Raw genomic sequence first — 11,797 nt, 5'->3', positions numbered from 1 at the left:
GAGCTACAGGGAATTTGGTGGAAGCTCCAGGCTGAAAAGCACAATGGGGAGAAAGCTTTGGTGGAATGAACAGACCCTGGGATAGGGATTTGAAGTTACTCAGTAAATGATGGAAAGCCACTGAAGTTTAGTATTCATATTTTTAAAAAATGCTTTATTATAGATAATTTCAAGTCTATATACAAGTAAAAAGAATAGAACAATTCAGCCCCATGTACCTATCTTTGAACCTCAACAGTTATCTGTTCATGGCCAAGTTTGTTTCACTTTCACCTCTACTGCCAACCTCCCCCACAAACTCAATTATTTAAAAGCAAACCCCAGAAAGCATATCATTGAATGCATTAAATTTCAGAATAAACTATTAAAAGATATGCATTCTTTTTTATACAAATTCTTTTTAAAAATAACGTTAATAATAGTTAATCACATAACCACAACATTATGGGCTGAATTATGTCTCCTCAAAGTTCACGTGTTGAAATCCTAACTCCCACTACCTCAGAATATGGGCTGTATTGGTGATATGGTCTTTAAGGAGGTAATTCTGTTAAAACGAGGTCATTAGACTGACTCTAATCCATAATGACTGGTGTTCTTGTAAGAAGAGATTAAGACCCAGACACATAGAGAGAGAAGAAGAAACAAAGACACAGAGGGAAAAGGGCCAGTTACAAACCAAGGAGAGTTCACACAAAAAACCTACCCCATCGGCACCCTGATCTTGGACTTCTAGCCTCCAGGACTGTGAGAAAATACAGTTTAAACAATCCAGTCTATAGTACTCAGCTGTGGGAGCCTGAGCAAACTAGAGAGGGTGTGTTATATATATTTATTTAGATTTACTATTATTATAACACCTAAAATATTCATCAGAAATATTTAATATTGTCAAATATCCAACGCTATTAATAATTATCTCATAATTTTGGTTAACGGTTTGAAGATCCAAATAAGGTCCACACAGTGCATTAGATCCTGAGATCCAGTAAGCCTCTTAACGTAAAGGTTCTCACCTCTTTTTTCTTCTTTACCATCTGGATTTTTATTGGATTACCAGTAACATTATTCAACATGTCCCCCGGTCCCCTGTATTTCAGGTAAATTGGTGGTGGATCTAGAGACTTTATTGTGTTCATTGATGCTTTTCTAGGAAAAAAAAAAAATTCATAGGTACTCACTACTGAGAACTTCCACCAGCAGGAGACTACAGTCAGAGCAGTTTCAAGCTCTGGAGTCACTATCTTAAGTTCTTAATGATGTTTGAATGAGGGGCCCTAACTTATTTTGCAGTGATTTTCCAGAGAGATTTGATTTAGTCGTTCAGTCATGTTTGACAGTTTGTGACCACATGGACTGTAGCCTATCAGGTCCCCTCTGTCCATGGGATTCTCCAGCAAGAACACTGGAGTGGGTAGCCATGCCCTCCTTCAGGGGATCTTCCTGACCCAGGGATCAAACCTGCATCTCCTGCATTGCAGGCAGATTCTTTACCATTTGAGCCACCAGGGAAGCCCCTTATTTTGCACTGGGTCCTGCAAATTATGTACCATTCCTGTAAGGGGTGGGGATGAGACCATCCCCAAAGGGGATGGGGAAACAGCACCCACCCCACAGAGGAAGGGCAGGATTGGGGCATGACTTATCCTGATGCTGTGGACCCAGACAAGTCCCTCTACCCCTCTGGGTCTCAGCTTCCCCATATGAACAGAGAGGACAACTAGGTGGTGAGACATGAGAGATTTAGAACAGTGAGTGGTAGGAATAGGAGCATTCAGAGTGGAGGACTTTTCCTCGCCCACTTTCTCTCCCCACTCATCTTTTCATTCCTCCTGGGAGAAAATCTGATTATAGAATCCTGTGGAATGTGCTGATAGTGCCAAGGGAGCCTGATTTTTCCTGCAAACACCCTGTTTGGAGCCATTCTGGGGTCTTCATTCCTATGAGGACAAGGCTGCCATACTGGAAGATTCCAGTCCCCTACAGGCTGGTGGGATAATACCCCCTCCCCAGCCTTTTCAGTAGCTCCCCCTACCCCCACCTCTCCTGCAGCCAACCCCTCCACAGAAAACCAAACTTTTTAAAAAGATCTCACCCTACCTGGTGTCCCAAGACCTCCCAACCCGAGGCTGGTCTGAGCAAGCTTTGGGTGACATCCTCTCACTGCACCAAGCTTAACCCAGCCTAGAGACCCTGGATCCCTAGGCTGCTTCCATAGGGTCTGGCACACAGATCCCATGGGTCACACAGCAGCCATCCTGGTGATCCTGCAGAACTGGGAGAAGCCCAACACACTTGGTGTGTGTCCCTCAACAGAGGTCCTCCAGAGTCCACCCTCCACATTCAGGCAGGAGCCTATCTACCTGGGTAGGGTTCCAGGCAAGTAGACAGGAAGGTGGGTGGCTTCAAAAGGTGCCAGGGGGACCATCACAGGAAGATAGACCATTCGGGATTTAAGCTCCAACCCAATAGTCCACCACAACCCCCAACATATTTGGGGCTGTTTGTTATGCAGACAGCCAATGCCGACTGAAATAGGCCATAAGTGGAATTACTCATCCTCCTGAAAACCTCCTCCTTCTTCTGTGATCCATGTCTCCAAGGGGCACATCCACGCATCAAGCCCCCAAGCCAGGTGGCTGGACGTCAGTGTAGAATCCACACTCTTCTCTCTGGGCCCCCTCCCGCCCTTCTCTACCCTGCTCCGAACTTGCCCTCTGCTTCCAGGTGGGTTTAGCCAGCGGGAGGTGCCCTCCCCATCTGCAGTGGGACTTGGGGGAGGCAGGAGTGAGGGTCGGGTATTTGCTCCCCAGGCTCCCTCTCGGCCAGGTCAGGGGCAGGCTGGCCCCTGTGAGCCTCTTTCCCTATCAGGCACCCTCTCCTGCCGCTGCCCTGCCAGTTCCAGGACCTTGCTCTCCCTCCGCCTCCCACATGCGCCCAACCCGACTGTGGAGTCACCCCTGGCTGGTCTCCCCTTACCCTTCCTGGACTTAGAAGCACTCCCTTTATTACACACTCCTCCATAACCCACTTTGGGGGCACTATCGGTTTCCGGCCAGCACCCTGCATGAAACACCCCTCCCACCCTTCCACCAAAAAGTCACCAAGTCTTCTCAACTGTACCTCATGCTGTGCCGTGCTAAGTTGCTTCAGTCATGTCTGACTCTCTATGACCCCCTGGACTGTAGCCCGCCAGGCTCCTCTGTCCATGGGATTCTCCAGGCAAGAACACTGGAGTGGGTTGCCATGCCCTCCTCCAGGGGATCTTCCTGACCTGGGGATGGAACCTGTGTCTCTTACATCTCCTGCATTGACAGGTGGGTTTTTATTTTTCTTTTACCATTAATGCCACCTGGGAGGAGAAGGCAATGGCACCCCACTTCAGTACTCTTGCCTGGAAAATCCCATGGACCGAGGAGCCCGGTGGGCTGCAGTCCATGGGGTCGCTAAGAGTCGGACACGACTGAGCGACTTCACTTTCACTTTTCACTTTTATGCATTGGAGAAGGAAATGGCAACCCACTCCAGTGTTCTTGCCTGGAGAATCCCGGGGACGGGGGAGCCTGGTGGGCTGCCGTCTATGGGGTCGCACAGAGTCAGACACGACTGAAGCGACTTAGCAGCAGCAGCAGCCACCTAGGAAGGCCCAGCTGTACCTCGTAAGCAATCCCAAATTATCTTCTCCTGCCCTTCCTCAGCTTGTCATCTAAATACCCTGGTATCTCTGAACTGCTCTCTCCATTCCACTCTGGTTCCCCTAACTCTCCCTTCCCAAGCAGCAGCAATGCAGCCTTAAAATGCAAATCTCCAAAGAAATAGTCTTAACATTTTATGGAGAAAGCACTACTGGCTTATTGTGCAAAATGTCAGAGAAGTGTACAGTGAAAAGTAACAGTCCCCCTCCTCCTCTGCTCCCAGAACACCCCTTCTTCCTGAGTCACCGTGGGTGATGGTGCCTTGTGGGTCCTGCCTCACATTTTCCATTTCTATGTGCATATATAAACGTACATCCTTTGTACTCATGCAAATGGCATCCTATCATGCATATGAGCCTGCGAGTACCTTTTTTCACTTATAATTCATCTTGGAAAAGTTCACACATCCACACATGCAGATCTAACTCGTTTGTTTGACTGCACCAGGTCTTAGTTGCAGCACTCAGAATCTTCAGTCTTTGTTGTCTTCATTGTGGCATCTGTTTTTTTGTTTTTGTTTTTAGTTGCAACATGCAGAATCTCATAGTTACAGCATGTGCGATCTAGTTCCCTGACCAGGGATGGAACCCAGGCCCCTTGCATTGGGAGCGTGGAGTCTTAGCCACTGGACCCCCAGGGAAGTCCCCACCTGTTTATTTTTGATGACTGCTGTTTTGTGAGATGAATCTCATTCTCTCATCCATTGCCCAGTCAACGGGCGCTCAGTTGTTTCATGTCTGGTGGCTACCAATAGTGCCAGGCATCTCTGCACCTGTGGAGGGGCACTCCGCAGGGCTGACTTGCTAGATCAAAGGGCGAGTGCATCGAACAAGTAGATGTGTCACACCATCCCTCCACAACACTGTTCCGATCTCCATGTCCACCAGTAGGGTGTCTTCTCCCTCACATCTTTGTCAGAACTGGGTTTTAAGAAGAAAATCTGATAGTGAATTTTCTGCTTAAAACCTCTCATCTTGGGACTTCCCTGGAGGTTCAATGGTTAAGACTTCATGTTCCTAATTCAGAGGTCATGAGTTGGATCCCCAGTCAAGGAATATGCTGCAAGACATGAGCAAAAGGAAAAAGAAAAAGAAAAAAAAATATTTATATATATATGTACATATTATGTATATTTCAAAACCTTCACCTTCAAGGAGGTGGAGCATGATTCCCCACCTCATAATGTGGGTTGTGCAGAATGACCTCCTGCTAAAGAGGACAATATGGAAAGGGGGAAAAAGAGTAACTTCACAGCTATAGTGCAGAAACCTGACAACATTGCCTCAGCCAGGGGGTCAAAGCCAACAACGGTGTTAAGTCCTGTTGGCAGCAAGTACTCTTATTACATCATGAAAGCCGCCCTTTATCCCTGGGCTTTTCCTCCCCCAAACCCTCAAGCCCAGTCTAATCACAAGAAAAGCATTAGATTGATTCCAGTTGAGGGGCAGTCTACAAAATACCTGATCAGGTCTCCTCAAAACTGCCAAGATCATCAACAAGGAAAGACTAAGAAGCTGTCACAGCCAAGAGGAGTCTACGCAGACGTGCAGCTAAATGTAACGTGGAATCCTGGTACAGCAGAAGGGTATTTGGTGTAAAAAATAAGGAAATCTGAATCAAGTATGGACTTTACTTAACCACATATTTAATAATTAGTTGTAACAAAATACTATACTACGGTAAGATGTGAGAAATAGGGGAAGTTGGGTGTATGGGAACTCTCTATGCTACTCTCAGCAATTTTTCTGGAAGTTTAAAACTGTTCTAAATTATAACATTTAAAAAACACGAGCTTCATGTGGGCACCCAGTGACCTCTGCGATTAGGCCCTTGCCTCCTGAGTGTCTCTCCTCTCTCCTCCAGGAACTTTCTACCCCCATGATATTTACAAATTGAGTGTTCTGGAAAGCATTGCATTTCAATTCTGCAGGCTGTTGCAAACCATGTTTCTCTCCCTGGTTTGTCTTCTCCCCTCCCTTCCTGAGGAGTACTTCTTACTCAAGGTCAAAATCCAAGATAGACAAGACTCCCTCTGCAGAGCCTGCCTCCTCTCTCCTGACCCCCAGCCCAACCTTGGGGACCTCCAGGGATTTCCTGGAAAGTTTCCCCAAGCTTCCAACTGGATACAAGGCCTGTACTCCCTTCTGGCTATTGCTGCACCAAATTACCATAAGCTGAGAAGCATAAAATCACAGAAATATATTCCCCTTCAGTGCAGAGGCTGGAAGTCCAGCATCAAGGAAGGACTACACTCCCTCTGGGGGCTCTGAGGGGCTTCCTTCTTTTCCTCTTCTAGTGGCCACAACTTCTTCGGCTTGTGGCCACATCACTTCCATCTTCAAATCACCTTCCGTTCTGTGTGTGTCTCTCTTTGTCTCACTCATTCAAGGACACATCATTGGATTCGGGGCCCATGTGAGTAATCCAGGACAATCTCCTTATCCCCCAATCCTTAACTTCAATGTCTGCAAAGACCCTCTCTCAAATAAGGCAAGACTTGCAGGTCTTGGGGGTTGGGACCTGCAAAGGCTGTATCTTTGGGGGCTATCATTCAGCCCACTGCTTCTCTGATGGCTCAGATGGTAAAGAATCTGCCTGAAATGCTGGAGATCCTGGGCTGGGACGATCCCCCGGAGAAGGGCAAGCCAACCCACTCCAGTATTCTCACCTGGAGAATTCCATGGACAGAGGAGCCTGGTGGGCTACAGTCCATGGGGTCACAGACAGTTAGACATGACTGAGCAACTAACACACACATTCAGCCCACTGGGTGTCCCGGGTGGATCCAGTGGTTAAGAACCTGCCTGCCAATGCAGGAGGCACAGGTGTGATCCCTGGGTCAGGAAGATCCCCTGGAGAAGGCAATGGCAACCCACTCCAGTATTCTTGCCTGGGAAATCCCATGGACAGAGGAGCCTGGTGGGCTACAGTTCATGGGGTCTCAAAAGTCAAACATGACTTAGGGCTAAACAACAACAATTCAGCCCACTATCGGGCCCAGTGTCACCAGTTCCACAGGACCCCTCCTGGGTCACAGATTCCTCATGTTCATGGGTTCCTCCTTGCTCCTCCTTGAGCCTTTGGAAAGGTAGGGCTTGAGAATTGGCCTCCAGGGTCATGCTGCCCACAAGAGCAGTCTGTGGGCACAGCAAGGCCTCAGCCATGCTGTCTGGAATGTAAATGTGCCTGTTGCAGATGGGGTTGTCTAGGAGCAGACCCCCAGGTGGAGCCTGATGTGGAGGATATTTACTAGGGATTAACACCTGGGGGCGGAGAAGGCAATGGCACCCCACTCTAGTGCTCTTGCCTGGAAACTCCCATGGACGGAGGAGCCTGGCAGGCTGCAGTCCATGGGGTCGTGAAGAGTCAGACATGACTGAGCGACTTCACTTTCACTTTTCACTTTCATGCACTGGAGAAGGAAATGGCAACCCACTCCAGTGTTCTTGCCTGGAGAATCCCAGGGACGAGGGAGCCTGGTGAGCTGCCATCTGTGGGGTCGCACAGAGTCGGACACGAATGAAGCGACTTAGCAGCAGGAGCAGCAGCAGCAGCAGCAACACCTGGGGGAGGGAGGGGGTGGGAACAGAACTAGGTCGAAAAGCTAAAGGGTAATGCTGGTCCAAAAGAACTTCAGCCACCCCTGGAGCAGACATGACTCATTCAATTACCCAAGATGGGCTGAAATATCTGGATCTTTACATCCTAGCCATGATCAGTCACCAGTTTGCCCTTCTGCAAAATGGGGGAAATGACAGCTCCTACTTCCTAGTTTGGAAGGAAGAAATGAAAGGCCCTGGGTTCACAGCTGCCATCTACAACAACCCCTGAAGGCAGCTGTTTCTATAGGGACAAGCCAAGGTTCAGAGAGGGCAAGCAACTTCCAAGGCCACATAGCAAATCAGGGCAGAGTCAGGACTCAAACCCAGGTGTGTCTGATGCCAGAACCTGAGCCCAAGAACACTGGTCCAGCTGAACCCGGGAGCCCCGCCCACAGTGCGTCCCTTCACACGCAGTTCTTCCTCTCCCGCATCTCTGCGGCCTGTGCCGTTTCTCTTCCTCCCAGCCATTTCCCATACACCTTCCCTCCTCCAAACCACAGAGAGGCTTCCACTCCCCAGGGGACCCCACCAGTGAACCACCTTGCGTACCTACCCTCCCTACTCTCATGGCCAGGGCTCCAGCCTCCCAGGAGACCCCCACAGTTCTCGGAGCATCACCCTGACTTGCTTGGCCTCCAGGCCTTTGCTCCTGCTCCTCGCGTGCCTGGAATGCCCTCCTCTTATCTTGCCTTTAAACTCCTGCTCAGCAGCCCAGATGTCCCCACTCACACATTTCTCTCTCCTTCACAACGTGCTTTTGATTGGCACTCTCCCTCCCATCTCTGTCTCCCAGAGGAGTCTATATCTCAATCACCGCTCAGTTGCTTTGGGTCTGGTATGAATCTGTTTCTCCCAACAGACGAAAAACTTCGAGGAGGGCAGAGAACTGCTGTTAGCTCTGACACAGCCAGCTGCGTGACCCTGGCCACTTCCTTTCTGAACCTCAATTTGCCTGTCTATAAAATGGAGCTAAAGGCCCCAGCACATTGCCAGGCTCGAAACAGGTGCTGAGCAAATGCTGACTCTGATTCTTTAGCCTGTGGGCAACCTTGCATTTCCCCTGCAGGGCCTGTAAACTCTCCATGCTCAGCTGTCCCCTTTGCCTTCAGTTGCGTGTTTTCTGCCCACAGCTTCTAGCCCTCTTCTGTTCTGTTAACTGGGCGGTCACACAATTGCACACTGCAAGTTGTTGAGAGGATGCAATGAAGATGAGGCAGTGCTTTCTAGGGTCTGGCCCAGCAGAGGTTTGGGGGGAGTTTTGCTTCCTTCTTTTTACCCTTCCAACTGGGAGCCAGGTGGGCCCTGATGGCTCAACCTCCCACGTGGCATCAGCCGCAGGCAGCCCTCCTGGGGCAGCAGCTGCTGTTCACCCGGGAGCAATTGCCAGCTTTTGGCAGGGGCGGGAGGCGGCCCCAGTGCGATGATGCAGATCTGCTCCTTGAGTGGAGAGGGAAGCGAGGCTGCTGCCGCTGTCGACATCTGGCCTCTCCTGCCACCCCCAGACCTCCCCCACTTCCTTCTCCAACGGTCCCATCCACAGCTCGTGTCCTGAGTCCCTGGGTTCAGCCTCCTTCAGATTCCCTTTGAGGGGAAAGAGCAGAGCTCACCACCAGGCTCTGGGACCTTGGCAGGTCCTGCCAGTGTCTGGAAATTGAGGGTGGCCAGGGCCAGTTTTGATACCCCAAGAACTTGGAAAGCAAATCTCCCCTACCCAAGCACGATGTGATGGTTAAGAGTGTTGACTCTGAAGACAGCCTTAGCCACTGTTGGCTGTGTCTTTGGGCAAGTTATTTGTGCCTCTGTGACCTCATCTGTAAAATGGGATCATAGTTCCTACCATACATGACTATTGTGCAGACTAAACGAGATGTACATGTATGGCTTTTAGGGCAGCAGAGCCCCTAGGAAGAACTCGATAAGGATGAGCTATTATTTTTTATCTGTGCCCTGTGAGTCGGCAGGGCAGGGACTTCCCCCTCAAAGTTGGGAAAGTGAGGCCCAAGAAGGGGCCACAGCTTCCTAAGATCACACAGCATCACTTCAGTCCTGGCTTCCTCATTCTCTAGACTAGCACCTCAAACACCACAGCAGCTCTCTACCTCCCAGCCCTGTGGGTCTCAAAACACGTCCTATGAGCTGAGTGCTGGAGGGACTCATCCCCAGCCTGTGTAGGGCCACAGAATGAGGAGCAGAGTGAGGGTGCTTTATATTAAGGTTACTGATGGCGGATGTTCAGAGGATTCAGAACACTGGTCCAGGGTCACTGCTGGCACATGGCAGCCAGGTCTTGAGCCCTTTTAACCAAAACTGTCTTGCAAACAAAGCTTTTCAGGGATACAGAGTCCACCAGCTAGGCACCCACTTTTCCTGAAACTTAGAAAGAAACTCAAAGCTTAGGTACCCGTTTCCCAGCCAAGAACCCCCTTCTCCCACCATTATTCCTGCCCAGGGCCTCTGGGCCCTGCCCTGCCCCTTGCAATCACCAGGCCACTCTGTTACCCACCTTAGAGCAAAGGAAGAATCTTGGTAGCCCCCAGCATGCTGCTGCTACTGATGAAGGCATGAATATCATGTGAGATACAAGTTTATATTTTTCTCCTGGTATTTCTCCCCTCTCTTCTCTCTTTTAAGCAAGGGCTCCATTAACCTGGCTCAGGAAAGGCTTACAATGGGGCTCTTCTCTTCCTGGTTTGGATTTCAAAAGCTCATTAGGGAAATTATGTTTATCAGGGGCCCTCTGAGGAAAGCTTGGGGAGAGGGGAAGGAAGGAATTTCCCCCAGAGGGAAAAGATAGCAGCCCTCACTGGGGGAACATGCAGGCCCTGAAATAACAGGATCTCATGTAGGACAGGGCACATGGTTTCAGCTCCTCCAAGGATGGGAGAACCCACATGGTCCAGGTTTGAGTGAAGCCACAGAGCCACAGGCCTGCCAGCACCAGGGGCTGGGGACAGTACCACTGGGCAGTGACTGGTGGGAACCAATCTGTCCTTTAGCCTAAGCCACAAGGCCCTTCTTCCCACACTCTGGGGAAGATTAAGCTTTCCTGGAAAAAACCAGAAGGTGTTATACACCTGGGCATGTGAGCTTGATCCCTACTTCCACTCAGTGGTCACCAAGCCGTTTTACATCACCTCCCCACACGCAATGACCTGAAGGGGCTGTGCTCTTATTTTCCCCCTGAGAGAAAGCAAGTGACCTGCCTGATGCCCACTTCCCTGGTTAGTACCCCTGTCCTGTCACGTGGAAGGATGTTGGCATCCCACAGGCCCACCTGGGTCCCCACAGTGACAACACAGGCCCCTGAAAGGTCCACCCTCTATTTCTGCCCCCAACTCAGAGGTGTTTCCTCAGACGACAACCACATCCCTGTCTGAGGCCCTCCACTCTCCACAGGGCGCCCTGTACCCCAACTCCCCCCTGCACCCCTCCCTGCGTGCCATACCCGCCATTCCAGCAGGGTTCCCCTGCCTGTGCCAGGAACCCTTCCCGTTTGGGGGGCTTCTGAGGGGCTCCTTCTAGTCCTTTCAGCCGTGACCCCAGCCTGTTCTCCCTGCCCCACGGTTCTTCCGTGGTTCTTTGAACCCAAGAGTGACACCATCCCCAGGCCGCCGCCTCCCCAGCCCCGCCCGGGCAGCTGGTGTAATTAACACGCTAATGCGGACTCGAAACAGCCTGCAGGGGGCGCGGGGTGGGCCGGCGCAGGAGCCCTGAACCTCCCCTTCAGCCCCCGCCCGGTTATCAGCCGAGTTTCATCCTCGCCTGGCGGAAAGTCTCTTAAATAATTTATTCGGACGTTATCAGAAACCCACTCCTGGCGCAGTGGGAAGCTCGTGAGCGCAGGAAGCCGCGGCCGGAATGACAAGCAGGGCAGGCAGGCTCCTGGACTGAGAGCGCTGCGTGCACCTGACCGGGAGGAGGGGCGGCCCAGAGTGTTTGGGGAGCGGGAGAGCGGGGCCTCTGAACCCCCGCCTGTCTTTAAAGAGGCTCGCGTGTAACAAGGTCAGAGACACACCTGCCCTGTTCCTCTCCGGAAATAAAGAGACCCCACAGGCCCGAGCACAGTGGGTCGTGGTACCTGCAGGGTCCTTCCCTCCCCCGCCCCCCAGTCTCTGCTTTCTAGGCACTCTCAGCTGTGCCCCCAAGGCCACCTCAAAGCCGACACAAAAGACCTGCTTGATCTCCCTCCCTCCCTCCCTTCTTTCTTCATCAATGCTAGGCCTTAGTGTGAACACTCAGGGTACCACAGTAAACAAGACAAGGTCCTGTTCTCATGGGCTTTGACCATCGGAGTGAACAACAAGCGATTACTTAAATTAAATAATTTATTGAGAAACACAAACAGGGTGATGGGGTAGAGGAACCCCGGTAGGGAGGCCACCTCAGGTGTCAGGCCTGCCGGGGAGGGTTTGTTGAGCCGATGCTGAAAGATAATGGGAAGATTTGAGAAGGGGAGTTTCAGACAAAGGGAACAGCAGGTGCTAGAAGAGAGACAGAAGA

Source organism: Bos indicus x Bos taurus, chromosome 3 (assembly GCF_003369695.1).
Source record: "Bos indicus x Bos taurus breed Angus x Brahman F1 hybrid chromosome 3, Bos_hybrid_MaternalHap_v2.0, whole genome shotgun sequence".
Lineage (NCBI taxonomy): Eukaryota > Metazoa > Chordata > Mammalia > Artiodactyla > Bovidae > Bos > Bos indicus x Bos taurus.
This window is presented reverse-complemented; position numbering follows the sequence as displayed.